Here is a 22,366-nt window from a genome sequence, read left to right as displayed (position 1 = left end):
TCTTAGGAATTTTTGGTAGTCTTGATGAATTGGGACGTGGTAGTAGGCGTCCTTTAGGTCTATGGCTGCCATGAAGCAACCTGGGAACAAGAGTTTTATCGCCGAATTCACCGACTCCATTTTGAAGGAGCAGTTTACTACTGACCGATTTAGATTTTTTAAATTGACAATGGTTCTCAGAGACCCGTCCGGTTTTCGTATAAAAAAAAGAGGGGAGTAAAAACCTTTTCCCTGCTCTTCCCCCGGGACTTCCACCAGAACCCGTTTTGATACCAGCTCCAGTACCTCTGTCTCCAAAGCTAGCTGCTCCTCCGGGGTTTTTCTTTGGGGTGTTAAAACAAAAGTTTGTTGCGGTGGAAAAACAAAATTTATTTTTAGGCCGTGTTTGATGACCTTTAGAGTCCAATGACTGGGGGAGATGTTTACTCAGGCTGGGAGAAAAGATGAAAACCTTCCCCCCACCACCGGCCTGGCGTCATTGGGAGGGCTTTTTCGCTGATGTTGAGGGACCTTTAAACATATATCCAGATCCCTTCCTGTCTCTGGAGTCCCAATTCCTTCTATCTCCCGGGGGGCGGCCCCTACTAAATTTGCCCCTCCGAAAATAAGGCCTTCTAAAGTCCACAGGAAAACGAGGAAATCCCTTTTTTCTATCTCCTGCTTTCTCTAAAATGTCTTCTAACTTTTGACCGAAGAGGAAATGGCCGTCACACGGTATAGAACAGAGTCTATTTTTTTAAAGGTAAATCACCCGGGTACCCCTTCAACCAGAGAGCACGTCTAGCCGCGTTGGATAAACTTGCGGCCGCTACAAAGGCAGCTGCTCCTTTAGCCAAAGTTACATTCATTAAAATTTCATCCCTCGGGGCTTTAGACTTCAGTTGCTCCTCTATCTGCTGTAGCCAGATAATAAGGGAGCGAGAGACACAGGTCCCTGCGATTGCTGGTTTTAAGCCCCCTGCGGTCGCTTCCCAGGTGTGCCTTAGGAACCCATCCACTTTTTTATCTAAGGGATCCCTTAACACACCAGAGTCTTCTAAGGGAAGGGATAACTTTTTAGACGATCTAGCAACCGCACCATCAATTTTCGGAACTTTATCCCATGTCTCTGAATCTTTGTCCTCAAAGGGGTAATGTCTTTTAGAAGCCGAGGGCAGATTACCCGATTTTTCTGGCTTCCTAAATTCCTTTTCTAAAAGGACCTATATTCTGGAATTAACTGGAAAGGTGCGCTTTCTCTTTTCCTCTAGACCCCCAAACATTATGTCCTCCAGGGACTTGGCCGCTTTCTCATCTTTTAGGCCCATTGAAGCTCTAACGGCTTTTACTAGCTTGTCCGTGTTCTCGGTAAGAAAGCACGGACGGCCCCCAACATCACTATCAGAAGAGGAGCCAGAGGACTTAGGGGAAGAGGAGCAGGGAGATAACGGTTCCTCCTGACATTCCTCGTCAGAAAGAGACACCTCAGAAACCGAAACTGGTTCTGGGTGTTTACTACCCTTTTTCTTAAGGGCTGCTTTTACAGAGTCTTGTACTTCGGCTCTGATTATTGCTCCAAGGCTAGAGGCAAAGTCAGGGGTCTCTTCCTGGATAGTCTTTTGGATGCAATCAACACAAAGACTTTTCTGCCACTGGACTGCCAACGGAACTCTACAGAGGGCACATTCCTTATTCTTTGTCTTGGAGCTAGCATTCCTCGACGCCTGCCAAGTAAACAGAAAATGTAGCCCATTACCACCAGGGTGACATTCACGTAGATCACTCACCACCCGCTGACCATAAAGGGTACCGGATTCCGAGGTGGACTAGGAGCACGGGGAACATTCCTCCTGGAGGCTGAAGAGTCCTGAGACGTCCGACTAGGACGATTGCCGCTCCTTCCACTTGAGCGGCCATCTTTCTTAGCGCGCTGGTGAGCTGGTGTATCACCTGATAAGGGCTCTGCTTGCTGCTGCTGCTGTAATGACCGCTGCTGCTGCTGATCCATACAATCCTCCATCTCTGGAATCTGTATGGAGGTGAGCGACGTTCTGTGCAGCCCTCCCCTTAATAAAGGGTCTTCCATAGTGCTCCCCGCCTCTTCCGGTAATTATATCGCTCCTCTCCCCCTCCTGCACACCGCCGGGAAGCATATGCTGTTACCGGCGTTCATTCCATGGGCGCCGCCATCTTGGATCCGGCGCACCGCTCTGACGTCACACAAGCATGCCCATTCCCAGCGAGCCTTGCGCTGGACGCCAGTCGCGCGCCGGAAGTCGCCCAGAGAGGGGGAGAGAGCAGCGTGGCAGCCGCAGAATGGCCCCCAGAGTCCGGACTGCGCTGGACCGACGCCCGCATGTACGCAAGAGCCCGGAGGATCTGCGGACGGTGCTACCATCAGCCTGAAGGCCGGCATACAGGCGTCATGCCTGCGCTTCCAGTTCCGGGACAGGAGTGGGTAAGTGGATCTTCAATCAAGAAAAAAATAAAAAATACCGCCGTGATTTCAGCACAAGGGGTTCCCATCAGGACAGGAAACCCAACTGAAGCGAGGGAGAGGTACCGCCCTTTTATTTCAGTAGGTTTCCTGTCCCGACTGGGCGGATCCCTCTCTCAGGTGTGCTGTCATGGGAGACGGGAAAACACTTCATATTTACCAAGAAACTCAGTGCCAACATTGTTGGAATGGCGCCATTACAGGAGATATGTGTTTTTATTTTATTTCAGGCACTGCAGCATTTCGGGACGATGTCTCCAAGGTTTTGACAATCTGAGATATAACATACATAGCAATATATAGTATATAGTAATAAATGTGTCACTTATTGGGCTGCTTGCTCTAGTTTTGATGTTTTGATACAATCACTGTTTTTTTCTGCAGGAGATTATCACTAGAGGACTGCTGCCTGGTAGTCATCCATATTTGTGCGCAGGGTTATTCAGAGCTCAGCATGCAGAGAACTGACAAATCTGAGGCAGATAAAACTGTGATTTTATCAAAATCTCACCATGTAGCCCAATAAGTAGTACATCATTGATATAAGGATCTCTGCCCCTAAATCATGCTGCTCCCAGATAAGGTAACAACAAACTGCTGACAGATTCCCTTTGAAAAGGGGTCAGCATTTTCCATATCTTGTGGTAAATTTCTGCAGAACTGAACCTGAACATTACACAATGATAAGAACATTTCATCATGATTTGGGAACAGATCGCTCTGACCATTTACATTGGTAAACTGCCTACAACCCCTATAATAAACAGCTCCAATATAAAATTGTTTTTGGTAATTTTTCATTATAAAGGTAGATTTGGAATAATTTCACTGACTTTTTATCCCTGGATTACATGTGGAGGTATAAAGCATTTACGATAACTTTCAATATAATTGATAGCTCTTTTTCTCAGCTTGCCTGAACCTTTCGGGTCCTCCTGCAGGTGTTCTTTCTTCTGGATATTGGTCTTGATTGATGGTGTCTTTCTTTCCTCTGAACAGTCCAGGTTGATTCTTCTGTTCTTCGTTCCTTTACTCTGGGCAATGACGTCTTCATCCACTCGGTCCATTTCTGGGGTGGGAGACATCTTCGGCCCTGAATCTGGCTTCTTCCTCTTTCTTCCCCTCTTTTTGGGTTTTTTGATTGAAGACTTCTCATCAGGCGATGAGTCCAAGTGTCTTCTTTTCCTCATTCCCTTCCTCCCTACAACCTCCTCTTTCTCCATATTATCGCTTTGCTCACGGTCTGCAGACAGCTTCTTCACAGTCACTAGTCAACTCCAACTGTCACTTTTCTCAACTGAGCGCACAGGCATCTGGATGGAACTGGTCATGTGATCAGTAACTGACCAATAAGATTTAAAGGTGTATGCTACAGTATAAGTATTGGAATGTATCAGTTTGATATAAGGGCTGTAATAAAATTAAATCTGTTTCTGTTTTACTGGTTTTAATTAGTTCATTTAAATTTCAGTGACTTTATCTTTTTCATCACTTCAGAATTATCTCACAGATTATTTTAGGATTGTATGTCCCATGTAAAGAATATGCTGTATTATTTATCCACACGAAAATCAATGCACTATATACCTGACCATTGTACTTATTGATGAACTGTGGAGAGCTCTACAATATTTGGATTGAGTGGCTGCGAACATAGCAAATGGGATGAGTTTCTCATCTGTTGTGATTTCTGTGGCCAAGCTCCCTCCTGTGGTCGTGAGTGGTACTTCGGCTGGTTCTGTCTATGAGCTTCCTTTGGTGGATGAGAGTGGTACTGCGGCTTCTGAGTTTCCTTCCTCAGGTGATGAGGTTAAGTCGTTAGGTGCTGCTCTATTTAACTCCACCTAGTGCTTTGATCCTGGCCTCCAGTCAATGTTCTAGTGTTGGTCTTGCTTTCTCCTGGATCGTTCCTGTGGCCTGTCTATCCTGCATAAGCTAAGTTTTGCTTGTGTTATTTTTGTTTGCCATTTTTTCTGTCCAGCTTGCTATATTGGTTTTTCTTGCTTGCTGGAAGCTCTGAGACGCAGAGGGAGCACCTCCATACCGTTAGTCGGTGCGGAGGGTCTTTTTGCCCCCTCTGCGTGGTTGTTTGTGGGGTTTTGTGTTGACCGCAAAGCAATCTTTCCTCACTTTGCTAAATCTAGTTAATCTCTGCGTTTGTATTTTCATCTCAACTCACAGTCATTATATGTGGGGGGCTGCCTTTTCCTTTGGGGTATTTCTCTGAGGCAAGGTAGGCTTATTTTTCTTTCTTAGGGCTAGCTAGTTTCTCAGGCTGTGCTCGAGGCGCATAGGACTGGTCAGGAGCGCTCCACGGCTACCTTTAGTGTGGTTGGATAGGATTAGGGATTGCGGTCAGCAGAGTTCCCACGTCTCAGAGCTCGTCCTATGTTTTTGGTAATTGTCAGGTCACTTTGTGTGCTCTGAACTTCAATGTCCATTGTGGTTCTGAATTACCTGATCATAACACTCATCCACTGCTGTACTCATCATAAGCAGCGGCTGTAATGACAACGCTAAAGTATAATAATGTTTGTTTTCATTGCTGTCTATGCAGAGTGCAGAAGTCTATGATAAATTCATTCTTACTCAAGTGTTATGTATTAGATGTGACCAAGATGACAGAAGATAAGCAGGTAATAATTGAAGACAGCTTGAATCATGTGCAGTGCATATACCAAGTGTTCATTCATTAGCTATTCATTTTCTGTTGTCTCAGTCTCTGACTACATAGAGAGAACTGTTGTGAATTCTGTTGTCGGGCTCCCTCCTGTGGTCATGAATGGTACTTCGGCTGGTTCTGTCCATGGACTTCCTCTGGTGGGTGTTTCTGAGTTTCACAGGTGACGAGGTTAATTCGTTAGCTGCTGCTCTATTTAACTCCACTTAGATCTTTGCTCCATGCCACCTGTCAATGTTCCAGTATTGGTCTGTTCACTCCTGGATCGTTCTTGTGACCTGTCTTCCCATCAGAAGCTAAGTTCCAGCTTATATTTCTTTGGTTTGCTATTTTTCTGTCCAGCTTGCTATTTATTTGTTGTCTTGCTTGCTGGAACCTCTGGGACGCAGAGGGAGCGCCTCCGCACCGTGAGTCGGTGCGGAGGGTCTTTTTGCGCCCTCTGCGTGGTCTTTTTGTAGGTTTTTGTGCTGACCGCAAAGTAACCTTTCCTATCCTCGGTCTATTCAGTAAGTCGGGCCTCACTTTGCTAAATCTATTTCATCTCTGTGTTTGTATTTTCATCTTTACTCACAGTCATTATATGTGGGGGGCTGCCTTTTCCTTTGGGGAATTTCTCTGAGGCAAGGTAGGCTTTATTTTTCTATCTTCAGGGCTAGCTAGTTTCTTAGGCTGTGCCGAGTTGCATAGGGAGCGTTAGGCGCAATCCACGGCTATTTCTAGTGTGTTTGATAGGTTTAGGGATTGCGGTCAGCAGAGTTCCCACGTCCCAGAGCTCGTCCTTATTATCAGTATCTATCAGGTCATTCCGTCTGCTCTTAACCACCAGGTCCATTATTGTCCTGACCACCAGGTCATAACAGGGAACCACTCAAGATGAGTTTGCCCTAGGCTTTTGACCTTTTGTGGCTTACCCTCCTTGTGGAGTGTGTCAATGACTACCTTCTGGACATTTGTCAAGTCTCCAGTCTTCCCCATGATTGTGGAGCCTATTGAAACAGACTAAGGGACCTTTTTAAACACTTAGGAAGCCTTTCCAGGTGTTTTTGGTAATTATTCTAATTTACTGAGATAATGACTTTTGAGTTTTCATTGGCTGTAAGCCATAATCATCAACATTAACAGAAATACACACTTGAAATAGATCACTCTGTTTGTAATAAGTCTATATCAGACCTGGGCAAAGTGCGGCCCGCTGGCCACATCCAGCCCTCTGGGTGTCTCAGTCTGGTCCGCAGACCGAGACAGCCATAGGGCTGGAAACCAGAGGTTCATGGGCTGCACTGTGCCCACCCACTCGCTGTCTCCATTTGCCCTGACTGCATTGGTGGAGGAGGGGCCACCAATGTATGGGAAGTTTGGGTGGCCATGGGGAGGTTATGGGGGTGTCATGCTGCACATGGGGATGCTATGGGGGTGACATTCAGCACATGGGGATACTATGGAGGTGTCATGCTGCGCATGGGGATGCTATGGGGTTGACATGCAGCACATGGGGAGGCTATGGGGGTGACATGCAACACATGGGGATTCTATGGGGGGTGTCATGCAGTTTATGGGGAGGCTGTGGAGGCGTCATGCTGCACATGGGGAAGCTATGGGCGTGACATGCAGCACATGGGGAGGTTATGAGGGTGTCATGCAGTTTATGAGGAGTGTTGTGAATTCTGTGGCAGAGCTCCCTCCTGTGGTCACAAGTGGTACTTCGGCTGATTCTCTCTGTGAGCTTCCGTTGGTGGAGGAAAGTGGTACTGCTGCTTCTGAGTTTCCTTCCTCAGGTGATGTGGTGAAGTCGTTAGGTGCTGCTCTATTTAACTCCACCTAGTGCTTTGATCCTGGCCTCCAGTCAATGTTCTAGTATTGGACCTGTTTCCTCCTGGATCGTTCCTGTGGCCTGCTGCTCTGCATAGCTAAGTTCCGCTTTGCTATTTTGTTTGCTGTTTTTTCTGTCCAGCTTGTGTATTTGTTTTTTCCTGCTTGCTGGAAGCTCTGGGACGCAGAGGGTGTACCTCCGTGCCGTTAGTTCGGTACGGAGGGTCTTTTTGCCCCCTTTGCGTGGTTTTTGTAGGGTTTTGTGTTGACCGCAAAGTTACCTTTCCTATCCTCGCTCTGTTCAGAAAGTCGGGCCTCACTTTGCTAAATCTATTTCATCTCTACGTTTGTCTTTTCATCTTACTCACAGTCATTATATGTGGGGGCTGCCTTTTCCTTTGGGGTATTTCTCTGAGGCAAGGTAGGCTTATTTTCTATCTTCAGGTTAGCTAGTTTCTCAGGCTGTGCCGAGTTGCATAGGGAGCGTTAGGCGCAATCCACGGCTGCCTCTAGTGTGGTTGGAGAGGATTAGGGATTGCGGTCAGCAGAGTTCCCACGTCTCAGAGCTCGTTCTATGTTTTTGGGTTATTGTCAGGTCACTGTATGTGTTCTGACCTCTATGTCCATTGTGGTCCTGAATTACCTTTCACAACAGAGGAGGCTGTGGGGGCCTCATGCAGTATATAGGGAGGCTGTGGGGCTCATGCAGTATATGGGGAGGCTGTGTGGACCTCATGCAGTATATGGGGAAGCTGTGGGGGCCTCCTGCAGCATATAGGGAGGCTGTGGAGACTCATGCTACATATGGGGGAGGCTGTGGGGGCTCATGCCTCATATGGGGCAGGCTGTGTAGGCCTCATGCAGTATATGGGGAGGCTGTGTGGACCTCATGCAGTATATGGGGAAGCTGTGGGGGCCTCATGCAGCATATAGGCGAGGCTGTGTGGGGCTCTTACAGTATATAAGAGGCTGTGGGGGCTCATACGATATACAGAAGGGGCTGTGCTTAGGTTCAAACGATATATAGGGGTGTCAGCATACTTAATTCTGCTCAATATTAAGTGATACAGTATAATTATCAAGAATATAATAACTATAATATATCGATATTAATATTGAGTAGAATTAATTTCAGCTTATTGGTTGAGCCTTCCACAACAGTCACGGTCTCTCATGTGGACCCTTGGGAACATGAATTGCCCACCCCTGCGCTATATAATATGAGTTTCACTTTTTGTGTTGAAGAACTGAAATAAATTAACTTTTTGATAATATTCTAATTTAGTGAGAAGCACCTGTACTTGTCTTGTCCTGGGTGCTTGCAACCCACACTGTGTGCCATCAGCATAGTGCACAGCAACCAGCAAGTTTTTTTTATTTGTTATTTTTCTGCATTTTTTCATCTGTCACCTAAAAGACAAAAGGTAAATATATTAAATGCACTACAAACCTCAGACTTTTTATTGTGTGATAACTAACTTTAAGTGTGTTTTTGACAAGCCCTAAGGCTGGTTTCACATTTGCGTTTTTTTTTTTTTTGCGTTTTTGCGGTAAAAAACGCAAAAAAAAGCATGCGTTTTCCCCCCCTATATTTAACATGAAAAACGCATGCGTTTTTTTGCATGCGTTTTGACGCGTTTTTGCAACGCATGCGTTTTTTCTCTGCATGCGTGGTGTTGCAGAAATGCAACATGTAGTAATTTTTGCGGCGTTTTTTTTGCCGCAAAAAAACACATGCGTTTTTTCGCAGCAAAAAAACGTATTCATGTCTATGTAAACGCATGCGTTTTTAAGCACATGCGTTTGCATGCGTTTTTATAGAAAAACACAAGAAAACACCCTAACCGTAAGGATTTGTGTTAGGGTTTGTGTTAGGGTTACTAGGGATCCTAACCCTAACCCTAGGTATTTCTGTTTATAGTGGGTTTTCTTGTTGATTTGATGATTGGCAGCTGTCGCACACTTCTCATCATGCGTTTCAAAAACGCAAACACAGGAATAAACACTTGTAAACGCGTCAAAACGCTGCGTTTGCGTTAAAACATGCAAAAACGCATTGCGCCTAAAAAACGCAGCGTTTAAACGCGTTTAAACGCATTTTTGCACCAAATGCGTTTAAATGCGTTTGCGTTTAAAACGCTGCAGATCAAAACGCAAGTGTGAAACCAGCCTAAGTGTGACGTTCCTTTCATGTATTTTTTTTGTAGGACTTAAAAAATATAAAAAAATATGCAAACATATTTGAATTAAATAAAATGGCATTTGGAAAAAGCTGGTAATATGCATGAAAGCAATGGAGTTAACTTGTAGGATTGCTACCTTCCAATAGGTGGCACTAGAGTTCTAGCTCTGTTCCTCTCTGAAGAGACAATTTGCATAACTACAATCCAAAAGATCCACAAAAATAACTATGTGAAAAGAGTGTATTGGTGATCTTTATAAAGGAGGTCAAGGTGTTCTTAAAGAGGTTGTCTCATATTGTCTTCTGAAGGACACTGCTCTCCGGCCTCCTGGCTTCCTGCTAACTGGGGATATTGCACTATTGCTTAAAGGGGTTGTTCATTACTAGACCAACACCTTCTCAATCTGAATATTTGCCCCTGTTAGAATAAAAACATCTATGGTCTCCTCCCATGCCTGTGCCGACCAGTAGTGAGTAGTCTGACTCACAGACATCAGCTTCCATTTTTAAAATTGCTCTGATAAATTGAAAGCTGCATGTGAATGGCTGTTGGGGGTAATTGTTGGATTAGTTAGGTTTTGCAGACTCTGGGGGCAGAGCAAAGTACTGCAGTGCGCAGGCGCTGGGAAAGGTCAGAGAGGCCCGGCGCCTGCACACTGCAGTACTTTGCTCTGCCCTCATCAGGGCAGACAAAGTATGCCTGCACCGGAGCCGCAGCGTGAAGACAAGAAGAGGACATCACCGTAAGAACATGGAAGGCCCCGAACCGGACCGCGACATCCATCGGATCGCACCGCCCCCCCCAGGTGAGTATAATCTAACCTCTTTTTTTTTCCATCTTTCAGGTTACATCGGGGGCTTATCTACAGCATTCCAGAATGTTATAGATAAGCCCCTGATGCCGGCTGCCTTAGCTCACCTTCGATTTTGGGTGTGCCAGGTTCCCTTTAAAGGCATAACTACAATGGCCTAAACATTGTGCACATTTGTTTTTCTTTTTATGGTAGATTATTTCTAAGTTTTTTCAGATTTCCAAACTAGGACCACAAATTAATTAAGTTTAAAATAAAAAATAGATTGTGAGCTCTCGCGGGCAGGGTTCTCTCTCCCCCTGTACCAGTCGTGACTTGTATTGCTTAAGATTATTGTACTTGTTTTTTATTATGTATACCCCTCCTCACATGTAAAGTGCCATGGAATAAATGGCGCTATAATAATATTAAATAATAATAATAATAATAATAATAATAATGTGCTCAGTTAGATTACACGCTCCTAGGTTGGAGTGGGGATGGGGGGATTTAATGTGTGTGAAGATTTGGAGTGGGGATGGGGGATTTAATGTGTGGGGAAATTTGGAGTGTGGATGGGGGATATAATATGTGGGAGAGATTTGGAGTGGGGATGGGGGGATGTAATGTGTGGAGGGAGATTTGGAGTGGGGATGGAGGATTTAATGTTTGGGGGTAGATTTGAGGACACAAAATGAAGAGCAAAGGGGAGATGACGGCATGTATGAGGAAACAGTGGAGGAATGGGGGCATGTATGAGGAAACAGTATGTGGGGCATGTATCAGGAAACAGGATGGGGGATGGGGGTATGTATGAGGAATCTTTGAGGCTATTTTCCACCACAAAATTTGGGGTGCGTCTTATAGTCCCAAAAATATGGTAAATTGTATTTAGTCTGTAGTCTACAGCATATTACTGTTCAGTTTTAAAACTGAACAAGCATTGTGTAGGCTCTCAGAACTAACATTATGGTACACAATAAAAAAAAACAAGACCACTTGTACTCCTACCGTTTAACCTAAATTAAATTATGTGAAACTGATTAAAACTGCAGCTGAGGTGGGACAGTCTGGCCATAGGACAACAATCAGTCGTACACTGCACAAATCTGGCCTTTAGAGTGGCAAGAAGAAATCCATTTCTCAAAGATATCCATAAAAAGTGTTGTTTAAAGTTTTTGCAACAAGCCACCTGGGAGACACACCAAACATGTGGAAGAAGGTGCTCTGGTCAGATGAAACCAAAAATCGAAATTTTTGGCAACAATGCCAAACAATATGTTTGGCGTAAAGGCAACATGGCTCATCACCCTGAACACACAATCCCCACTGTCAAACATGGTGGTGGCAGCAGCATCATGGTTTGGGTCTGCTTTTCTTCAGTAGGGACAGGGAAGATGGTTAAAACTGATGGGAAGATGGATGGAGCCAAATACAGGACCATTCTTGAAGAAAACCTGTTGGTGTCTGCAAAAGACTCGAGACCGGGACGGAGATTTGTCTTCCAACAAGACAATGATCCCAAACATAAAGCAAAATCTACAATGGAATGGTTCACAAATAAACGTATCCAGGTGTTAGAATGGCCAAGTCAAAGTCCAGGCCTCAATCCAATCAAGAATCTGTGGAAAGAGCTGAAAACTGCTGTTCACAAATGATCTCCATCAAACCTCACTGAGCTCAAGCTGTTTGCCAAGGAATGGGCAAGAATTTCAGTCTCTCGATGTACAAAAAAGATAGACATACCACAAGTGACTTGCAGCTGTAATCGCAGCAAAAGGTGGCACAACAAAGTATTAAGTTCAAGGTGGCCGAATACTTTCGCAAGCACTGTATCTTCCCAGGGAGCAGAATAAAGTACCGCAATTCTCCTCCTCCCATGCAGCCTCATAAAAAACAAGACATTGCTCCCATAACATCATCAGAGAGTAGAGGGAATAAGTGGTTTTACTCCACATGCCCAAATGAGCCTTTGGCCTTGGACTTGTCCACCAGGCCTTTGACATTGACCCCCCTTCATTGTCCCCAAATCTCTCTATTGACTCCTCATTTTGGCAATAAGTCTTCATCTACTGTAACATCCTGGCTGTTTAATAAGTATAGAGGTTGTCAGGTTTCGACTTCATATTTACCGAAAATAAAAGTGACGCTGCATGCAATGCGATGGACAGCTTGGCATTACCCAGCACACCCCGATAAGAGTCATCAGTAACTTAGCGCGGTGCAAAAAATGTTGATATTCAACATGCCGGATCCTTCTCTCCCCTGACATCATCTGATGAGAGAAAGTCGGGAGTCCCCCAGACACATGAGGTGGTCAGATGTTCCTTCTAAAATTAGTAGGTTCAATCGACCTATCTAATATGTATGTACGAGGTGTTTAGCTTGCAGGGCATATATTGTGCATTAGTCTGTAAGAGCAGGGTATCCATTGTACTAGATTGTGAGCTCCTATGAGCAGGTTGCATGTCTTTCTTTTCAGGGTCGGCTCTCCAGAGCTTATAATTACGTACAGCCGGGGGAACATACCATGGCTGCAACCTGTGCAGTCGCACAGTGACCAAGATGTAAAGGGGCCACTCAGAGGCGTAGCTAGGGTTTCAACTTAGGGGGGGCGAAACATCTGAGTGGGCCCCTAACCAGCTAACCCTGATTACAGTTACGGTTGCGCACTCTAATTGTCAATATAGTGGAACCTCAGAATATGACCATGCTGTTATTGAAAATAAATCTCTATACAAAAATGAAAATTGATTTTACCGCCATATTGTGACGATATGCCACTTTGATGGTCGCAATATTCTGAGTGTCCTTATAACAATACAGTAATGCTTAAGTGCCCACTAGGGTTGAGCGACTTTTAGTTTTTTAGGGTCGAGTCGGGTTTCGCGAAACCCGACTATCTCAAAAGTCGAGTCGAGTGAAATCGGCCGATTATCGCGAAAAGTCGGGGATCGACAGAAACACGAAACCCAATGCAAGTCAATGGGGAAGCATAGTCGGCAGTGAGTGGAGGCCAGGAAAACACGTACAGTGCCCATTTTAAATGGCAAAAACATCCATTCTTGTTACTGAAGCTTGTCAATCTTAATTTACCGTATATACTCGAGTATAAGCCGAGATTTTCAGCCCAAATTTTTGGGCTGAAAGTGCCCCTCTCGGCTTATACTCGAGTCAAGGTGGGTGGCAGGGTCGGCGGGTGAGGGCGCTGAGGCATACTTACCTGCTTCCAGCGATCCTGGCGCTCCCCCTGCTGACCCACGGTCTTCTGTGCTGCAGCTCTTCCCCTCTTCAGCGGTCACGTGGGACCGCTCATTAGAGAAATGAATAAGCGGCTCCACCTCCCATAGGGGTGGAGCCGCCTATTCATTTCTCTAATCAGCGGTGCTGGTGATCGCTGACAGGAAGAGCTGCGGCACCGAAGACAGCTGTCCGGGAGAAGGAGCCGGACGCCGGGAGCAGGTTAAGTATGTCACATTTACCTGTCCCCGTTCCAGCTGCCGGGCGCCGCTCCATCTTCCCGGCATCGCTCCGCTCTGACTGTTCAGGTTAGAGGGCGCGATGACGCATATCAGTCACTGCGCAGAGACGCCGGGACCGGACGCTGGGGAGCTGCAAGCAAGAGAGGGGAGTATGGCTTTTTTTTTTATTGCAGCGGCACAGATTTATGTGGAGCATCTATGGGGCAATATGAACGGTGCAGAGCACTATATGGGGCACAGCTATGGGGAAATATGAACGGTGCAGAGCATATAGGGCACAGCTATGGGGTAGTATGAACGGTGCAGAGCACTATATGGCACAGCTATGGGGCAGTATGAACGGTGCAGGGCACTATATGGCAGAGCTATGGGGAAATATGAACGGTGCAGAGCACTATATGGCTGTTGTGAATTCTGTGGCTGAATTCACTCCTGTGGTCACAAGTGGTATTGCAGCCTCTGGGCTTCCTCCCTCAGGTGTTTTGGTGAGCTCGTTGGCTGCCTTGCTATTTAACTCCACCTGAGTGTCTTCCTTGCTCCTTGTCAATGTTCCAGTGTTGGATCTGAGCTACTGCATCTTTCCTGTGGCCTGCTGCTCTGCTAGATAAGTGTTACTTTGTTTTTGTTTCCGTTTTTTCTGTCCAGCTGTGCTATTCTCTTTTGCTGGAAGCTCTGAGACGCAAAGGGTGCACCGCCGTGCCGTTAGTTCGGCACGGTGGGTCTTTTTGCCCCCCTTTGCGTGGTTCTGCTTTAGGGTTTTTTGTAGACTGCATAGTTCTCTTTGCTATCCTCGCTCTGTCTAGAATATCGGGCCTCACTTTGCTGAATCCATTTCATTCCTACGTTTTGTCTTTTCATCTTGCTAACAGTCATTATATGTGGGGGGCTGCCTATTCCTTTGGGGTATTTCTCTGAGGCAAGTCAGGCTTGTATTTCTATCTTCAGGCTAGTCAGCTCCTCAGGCAGTGCCGAGTTGCATAGGTAGTGTTAGGCGCAATCCACTGCTGCTTTTAGTTGTGTGAGGATAGGTTCAGGTATTGCAGTCTGCAGAGATTCCACGTCTCAGAGCTTGTTCTATTGTTTTTGGGTTATTGCAATATCACTGTATGTGCGCTGATTACTGCACACTGTGTTGCCTGATAGCACAGCATAACAGTACAAGGAGCCCTACCAATGATTCTCAATAGAGGGAAAAAAGAAGTCCTGACATCATTTTTTTTTTTTCCTCAGCTCTGTCTTCAGTTTTTTTTTTTTTTCCCCTAGACATTAGAGTGCTTCAGGACACAGCTGTGGACATGGATATTCAGGCTCTGTGCTCCTCAATGGATAATCTCGTTATAAATGTACAAAAGATTCAAGATACAATTGATCAGAAATCTATGCTAGAACCAAGAATTCCTATTCCTGATTTGTTTTTTGGTGACAGAACTAAGTTCCTGAGCTTCAAAAATAATTGTAAGCTATTTCTGGCCTTGAAACCTCATTCTTCTGGTAATCCTATTCAACAGGTTTTGATTATTATTTCTTTTTTGCGCGGCGACCCACAGGACTGGGCGTTTTCTCTTGCGCCAGGAGACCCTGCATTGAGTAATGTTGATGCGTTTTTCCAGGCGCTTGGATTGCTTTACGATGAGCCTAATTCAGTGGATCAGGCTGAGAAAAATTTGCTGGCTTTATGCCAGGGTCAGGATGATGTAGAAGTATATTGTCAGAAATTTAGGAAGTGGTCAGTACTCACTCTGTGGAATGAATCTGCACTGGCGGCTTGGTTCAGAAAGGGTCTCTCTGAAGCTCTTAAGGATGTCATGGTGGGATTTCCTATGCCTGCTGGTTTGAATGAGTCTATGTCCTTGGCCATTCAGATCGGTCGTCGCTTGCGCGAGCGTAAATCTGTGCACCATCTGGCGGTATTGTCTGAGAGTAAACCTGAGCCTATGCAGTGCGACAGGACTATGACTAAAGTTGAACGGCAAGAACACAGACGTCTGAACAGGCTGTGTTTCTACTGTGGTGATTCCACTCATGCTATTTCTAATTGTCCTAAGCGCACTAGGCGGTTCGATAGCTCTGCCGTCATTGGTACTGTACAGTCCAAATTCCTTCTGTCCATTACCTTGATATGCTCTTTGTCATCGTATTCTGTCATGGCGTTTGTGGATTCAGGCGCTGCCCTGAATCTGATGGATTTGGATTATGCTAAACGTTGTGGATTTTTCTTGGAGCCTTTGCGGTGTCCTATTCCGTTGAGAGGAATTGATGCTACACATTTGGCCAAGAATAAGCCTCAGTACTGGGCCCAGCTGACCATGTGCATGGCTCCTGCACATCAGGAAGTTATTCGCTTTCTGGTACTGCATAATCTGCATGATGTGGTCGTGTTGGGGTTGCCATGGCTACAAACCCATAATCCAGTATTAGATTGGAACTCTATGTCGGTAACCAGCTGGGGTTGTCAGGGAGTACATGGTGATGTTCCATTTTTGTCTATTTCGTCATCCACCCCTTCTGAGGTCCCAGAGTTCTTGTCTGATTATCAGGATGTATTTGAAGAGCCCAAGTCTGATGCCCTACCTCCGCATAGGAATTGTGATTGTGCTATCAATTTGATTCCTGGTAGTAAATTCCCTAAGGGTCGTTTATTTAATTTGTCCGTGCCTGAACACACCGCTATGCGCAGTTATGTGAAAGAATCCCTGGAGAAGGGACATATTCGCCCATCGTCATCACCATTGGGAGCAGGGTTCTTTTTTGTAGCCAAAAAGGATGGTTCGCTAAGACCGTGTATTGATTACCGCCTTCTTAATAAGATCTCTGTTAAGTTTCAGTATCCCTTGCCATTGATATCTGACTTGTTTGCTCGGATTAAGGGGGCTAGTTGGTTTACTAAGATTGATCTTCGTGGTGCGTATAATCTGGTGAGAATCAGGCAGGGAGATGAATGGAAAACGGCATTTAATACGCCCGAGGGTCATTTTGAGTATCTGGTGATGCCGTTCGGACTTGCCAATGCTCCATCTGTTTTTCAGTCTTTTATGCATGACATTTTCCGTGAGTATCTGGATAAATTCCTGATTGTTTACTTGGATGACATTTTGATCTTCTCTGATGATTGGGAGTCTCATGTGAAGCAAGTCAGAATGGTTTTCCAGGTACTGCGTGCTAATTCCTTGTTCGTGAAGGGATCAAAGTGTCTCTTCGGTGTGCAGAAAGTTTCATTTTTGGGGTTCATCTTTTCCCCTTCTACTATCGAGATGGATCCGGTTAAGGTCCAGGCCATCCAGGATTGGACTCAGCCTACATCTCTGAAAAGTCTGCAGAAATTCCTGGGCTTTGCTAATTTTTATCGTCGCTTCATCTGTAATTTTTCTAGCATTGCCAGACCATTGACCGATTTGACCAAGAAGGGTGCTGATTTGGTTAATTGGTCTTCTGCTGCCGTGGAAGCTTTTCAGGAGTTGAAGCGTCGTTTTTGCTGTGCCCCTGTGTTGTGTCAACCAGATGTTTCTCTTCCGTTCCAGGTCGAGGTTGATGCTTCTGAGATTGGAGCAGGGGCGGTTTTGTCACAGAGAGGTTCTGGTTGCTCAGTGTTGAAACCATGTGCTTTCTTTTCCAGGAAATTTTCTGCTGCTGAGCGTAATTATGATGTGGGCAACCGAGAGTTGGTGGCCATGAAGTGGGCATTCGAGGAGTGGCGTCATTGGCTTGAGGGAGCTAAGCATCGCGTGGTGGTATTGACTGATCATAAGAATCTTACTTATCTCGAGTCTGCCAAGCGCTTGAATCCTAGACAGGCCCGTTGGTCGTTATTTTTTGCTCGTTTTGATTTTGTGATTTCGTACCTTCCGGGCTCTAAAAATGTGAAGGCGGATGCTCTGTCTAGGAGTTTTGTGCCCGACTCTCCGGGGTTATCTGAGCCGGCGAGTATCCTCAAGGAAGGAGTCATTGTGTCTGCCATTTCTCCTGATTTGCGGAGAGTGTTGCAGAAATTTCAGGCTAATAAACCTGATCGTTGTCCGGCCGAGAAACTGTTCGTCCCTGATAGGTGGACTAGTAAAGTTATCTCTGAACTTCATTGTTCGGTGCTGGCTGGTCATCCAGGAATCTTTGGTACCAGAGAGTTAGTGGCTAGATCCTTCTGGTGGCCATCTCTGTCACGGGATGTGCGTGCTTTTGTGCAGTCCTGTGGGATTTGTGCTAGGGCTAAGCCCTGCTGTTCACGTGTTAGTGGGTTGCTTTTGCCCTTGCCGGTCCCGAAGAGGCCTTGGACACATATTTCGATGGATTTCATTTCTGACCTTCCCGTTTCTCAAAAGATGTCGGTCATTTGGGTGGTCTGTGATCGCTTTTCTAAAATGGTCCATCTGGTGCCCTTGGTTAAATTGCCTTCCTCCTCTGATTTGGTGCCTTTGTTCTTCCAGCATGTGGTTCGTTTGCATGGCATTCCTGAGAATATTGTTTCTGACAGAGGTTCCCAGTTTGTCTCGAGGTTCTGGCGAGCCTTTTGTGGTAGGATGGGCATTGACCTATCTTTTTCCTCGGCCTTCCATCCTCAGACTAATGGCCAGACCGAACGAACCAATCAGACCTTGGAAACATATCTGAGATGTTTTGTTTCTGCTGACCAGGATGATTGGGTGTCATTTTTGCCGTTGGCTGAGTTCGCCCTTAATAATCGGGCCAGCTCGGCTACCTTGGTCTCTCCATTTTTCTGCAATTCTGGGTTCCATCCTTGTTTCTCTTCAGGACAGGTTGAGTCTTCGGACTGTCCTGGTGTGGATTCTGTGGTGGACAGGTTGCAGCAGATCTGGACTCAGGTAGTGGACAATTTGACCTTGTCCCAGGAGAAGGCTCAGCTTTTCGCTAATCGTAGACGCCGTGTGGGTCCCCGACTTCGTGTTGGGGATCTGGTTTGGTTATCTTCTCGTCATATTCCTATGAAGGTTTCCTCTCCTAAATTTAAACCTCGTTTTATTGGTCCGTATAGGATTTCTGAGATTCTCAATCCGGTGTCTTTTCGTCTGACCCTCCCAGACTCCTTTTCCATACATAATGTATTCCATAGGTCGTTGTTGAGAAGATACGTGGCACCTATGGTTCCATCTGTGGAGCCTCCTGCCCCTGTTTTGGTGGAGGGGGAATTGGAGTATATTGTGGAGAAAATTTTGGATTCTCGTGTCTCTAGACGGAAAGTATCTGGTCAAATGGAAGGGTTATGCTCAGGAGGATAATTCCTGGGTTTTTGCCTCTGATGTCCATGCCCCAGATCTTGTTCGTGCCTTTCATGTGGCTCATCCTGGTCGGCCTGGGGGTTCTGGTGAGGGTTCAGTGACCCCTCCTCAAGGGGGGGTACTGTTGTGAATTCTGTGGCTGAATTCACTCCTGTGGTCACAAGTGGTATTGCAGCCTCTGGGCTTCCTCCCTCAGGTGTTTTGGTGAGCTCGTTGGCTGCCTTGCTATTTAACTCCACCTGAGTCTGTCTTCCTTGCTCCTTGTCAATGTTCCAGTGTTGGATCTGAGCTACTGCATCTTTCCTGTGGCCTGCTGCTCTGCTAGATAAGTGTTACTTTGTTTTTGTTTCCGTTTTTTCTGTCCAGCTGTGCTATTCTCTTTTGCTGGAAGCTCTGAGACGCAAAGGGTGCACCGCCGTGCCGTTAGTTCGGCACGGTGGGTCTTTTTGCCCCCCTTTGCGTGGTTCTGCTTTAGGGTTTTTTGTAGACTGCATAGTTCTCTTTGCTATCCTCGCTCTGTCTAGAATATCGGGCCTCACTTTGCTGAATCTATTTCATTCCTACGTTTTGTCTTTTCATCTTGCTAACAGTCATTATATGTGGGGGGCTGCCTATTCCTTTGGGGTATTTCTCTGAGGCAAGTCAGGCTTGTATTTCTATCTTCAGGCTAGTCAGCTCCTCAGGCAGTGCCGAGTTGCATAGGTAGTGTTAGGCGCAATCCACTGCTGCTTTTAGTTGTGTGAGGATAGGTTCAGGTATTGCAGTCTGCAGAGATTCCACGTCTCAGAGCTTGTTCTATTGTTTTTGGGTTATTGCCATATCACTGTATGTGCGCTGATTACTGCACACTGTGTTGCCTGATAGCACAGCATAACAGTGGCACAGCTATGGGGAAATATGAACGGTGCAGAGCACTATATGGCACAGCTATGGGGAAATAATGAACGGTGCAGAGCACTATATGGCACAGCTATGGGGAAATAATGATCTATTTTTATTTTTGAAATTCACCGGTAGCTGCTGCATTTCCACCCTAGGCTTATACTCGAGTCAATACGTTTTCCCAGTTTTTTGTGGCAAAATTAGGGGGGGTCGGCTTATACTCGAGTATATACGGTACCTTATAATAATAGTAAGACATTGGAAATTGGGGATCAGTTGGCTAAAGTTGTGGGGGGTAGGGCTGGTTCAAGTATTTAGTGGGCCCAGGAAATCTGGACCACGTCACGGCAGTGGAGCAGGGAGAGGTAAGTATTTCATCTTTGCAAGTGCTGTGATCCTGAGCAAGCAGGGGGGGCCCAGTCATTGGCATTGTCACTTTTCAAAAACCTGACAGGCACATCCAAACATAGACTAAGTGTGAACAGGTGCTGAACCTAGAGTCGCCAACTCGTATATAGTTAAGTAAATAAGGCAGCACACTGCAGCGCTAGAACATGCAAACTTGAAATACTGCACTATAAATATGAATAATGAGAGCTTTTAGCGCATAAAAATGGCCAATTTTATGTGTACCTGGTAGCCCCTTTACGGCATCTCTCTTATACCAGGTCCTAAACTTGCCTTACCTCGCTGAGAATAAACGTCTCCATCTGAATGGGTACATGTGAAACCTCTTCCTAGACTAAAATTCTCTCTCTCTGTGGAGGGGTATTGGACCTGCTGTAATCAAAACACCTGTGGCTAGGAGGCGGAGTGCATGATCAGAAGGCTAAAGAATACATTTCAAGTTTAGGACCTGGTATAAGAGAGATGCCGTAAAGGGGCTACCAGGTACACATAAAATTGGCCATTTTTATGCGCTAAAAGCTTTCATTATTCATATTTCTAGTGCAGTAATGCAGTTCAAATTTCGTATTTCAAGTTTGCATGTTCTAGCGCTGCAGTGTGCTGCCTTATTTACTTAACTATTGGCATTGTCACTGGCACAGGGCCCCACAAAGTACGGCGGTGTGTTTGCACGGCGGGGGCGCCTCCCACCAGCAGCGACACTTTTGCGTACTGTGAGGGGCCCTGTGCCAGTGACGTCGCCAACGAGTTTCCCCCCCCACCTGATGAAGGAACCTGCACCTTCATCTGCACCTTCCTCTTTGTCCCCGTGTAAGGTGGTATGGTATGCGGGAAGAGGAACCTGACTTTCAGCAGGGTCACATTCTTGCTGTGTAGCGTGCACGGGGAATGTAGCGTTATGGGTCAATGTACCAGCAGACTCATCTATAACTGGCTGGGCAATGGGCAGGATGAGGAGGAAACACAGATATAGGCCCAAAGAATAAAGTGGGCTAAATGCAGTTCAAAATTGGTAACAGGACTAACCAGGGGGCATTGCTTTGTTCAGTGGAGTACAATTGTAATGAGAGGCTGACACAGTGAGTAGGCCCAAATCAGTAAGTAGGCTAAATGCAGTTCAAAATTGTAACAGAAGTAAACAGGCGGCACTGGTTTGTTCAGTGTAGGAGAACATCAAGGAGCGGCAGACACCGTTAGTAGGGCCAACAAAACAAGTAGGCCAAATGCAGTGTTATATTAAAAACAATTTAACGAGAGCCTGAAGATAGAAGCTAGGGAGAGGCAACCTGGAGAACACCTTGGAGCGGCAGACACCGTCTCTACAACCCAGACCCAACTTGTAGGCCTAATGCAGTGTTGTTTCAACAACTACTTAAAGGGACACTGTCACCTGAATTTGGAGGGAACAATCTTCAGCCATGGAGGCGGGATTTTTGGGTTTTTGATTCACCCTTTCCTTACCTGCTGGCTGCATTATTGGATTGAAGTTCATTCTCTGTCCTCCGTAGTACATGCCTGCACAAGGCAATTTTGCCTTGCGCAGGCGTGTACTATGGAGGACAGAGAATGAACTTCAATCCAATATTGCAGCCAGCAGGTAAGGAAAGGATGAATCAAACACCCAAAAACCCCGCCTCCATGGCTGAAGATTGTTCCCTCCAAATTCAGGTGACAGTGTCCCTTTAACGAGAGCTTGAAGATAGAAGCTAGGGAGAGGCAACCTGGAGAACACCTTGGAGCGGCAGACACCGTCTCTACAACCAAGAACCAACTTGTAGGCCTAAGGAAGTTTTGTTTCAACAACTACTTAACGAGAGCCTGAAAATGGAATTTCAGGACAGGAAACCAGGAGAACAGCAAGGAGCAGCATACACCGTTAGTAGGCCCCAACCCAACTAGTAGGCCAAATGCAGTTGTTCCATTTAACAACTATTTAACAAGAGCCTCAAGATAGAAGCTCAGGAAAGGCAACCAGGAGAACACCTTGGAGCGGCAGACACTGTTAGTAGGCCCCAACCAAACTAGTAGCCCCACTGCAGTTGTAAAATTCCGATAGGCTGAACACCTGATAATTGCAGGTAATTTTTTTAAAGAGGACAGCTGTATTGAGTGGCGCTGCCAGACACTGTTAGTAGGCCTTACACCACAAAGTTGGCTCGACGCAGGTTTAAAAAAGGTTACATAGGTACACGGTCGGCATTGGTGTGCTCAGCGGAGGACAATTTGAAGGAGGGACCGCAGACACATTTAGTAGGCCTAAAATTTAAAAAAATAGGCTCAAAGCAGTTTGAATTATCTTGCAGGGGTACACAGGCAGCATTGGTGTGGTCAGCGGAGGACAATTTGAAGGAGGGACCGCAGACACACTTAGTAGGCCTAAAATAAAAAAAAATAGGCTCAAAGCACCTTCGATTATGTGGCAGGGGTA

The 22,366-nt window shown here is 45.9% G+C and overlaps 1 protein-coding gene across 1 annotated transcript in view; it reads right to left on the bottom strand.

The window, feature by feature from the left end:
* Nucleotides 1-22,366, bottom strand: part of LOC138676250 (protein kinase C delta type-like) — a 60,188-nt gene that overhangs the window by 18,803 nt on the left and 19,019 nt on the right. The window contains exon 2 of the mRNA XM_069765359.1: nucleotides 8,261-8,375. The gene's annotated coding sequence lies outside the window, so the exon portion shown is untranslated. The remainder of the gene's footprint in view (nucleotides 1-8,260; nucleotides 8,376-22,366) is intronic.

The sequence above is a fragment of the Ranitomeya imitator genome, chromosome 4 (genome assembly GCF_032444005.1).
Source record: "Ranitomeya imitator isolate aRanImi1 chromosome 4, aRanImi1.pri, whole genome shotgun sequence".
Lineage (NCBI taxonomy): Eukaryota > Metazoa > Chordata > Amphibia > Anura > Dendrobatidae > Ranitomeya > Ranitomeya imitator.
Note: the sequence above shows the minus strand (reverse complement) of the source record. Positions and strands in the feature narration are given on the sequence as shown.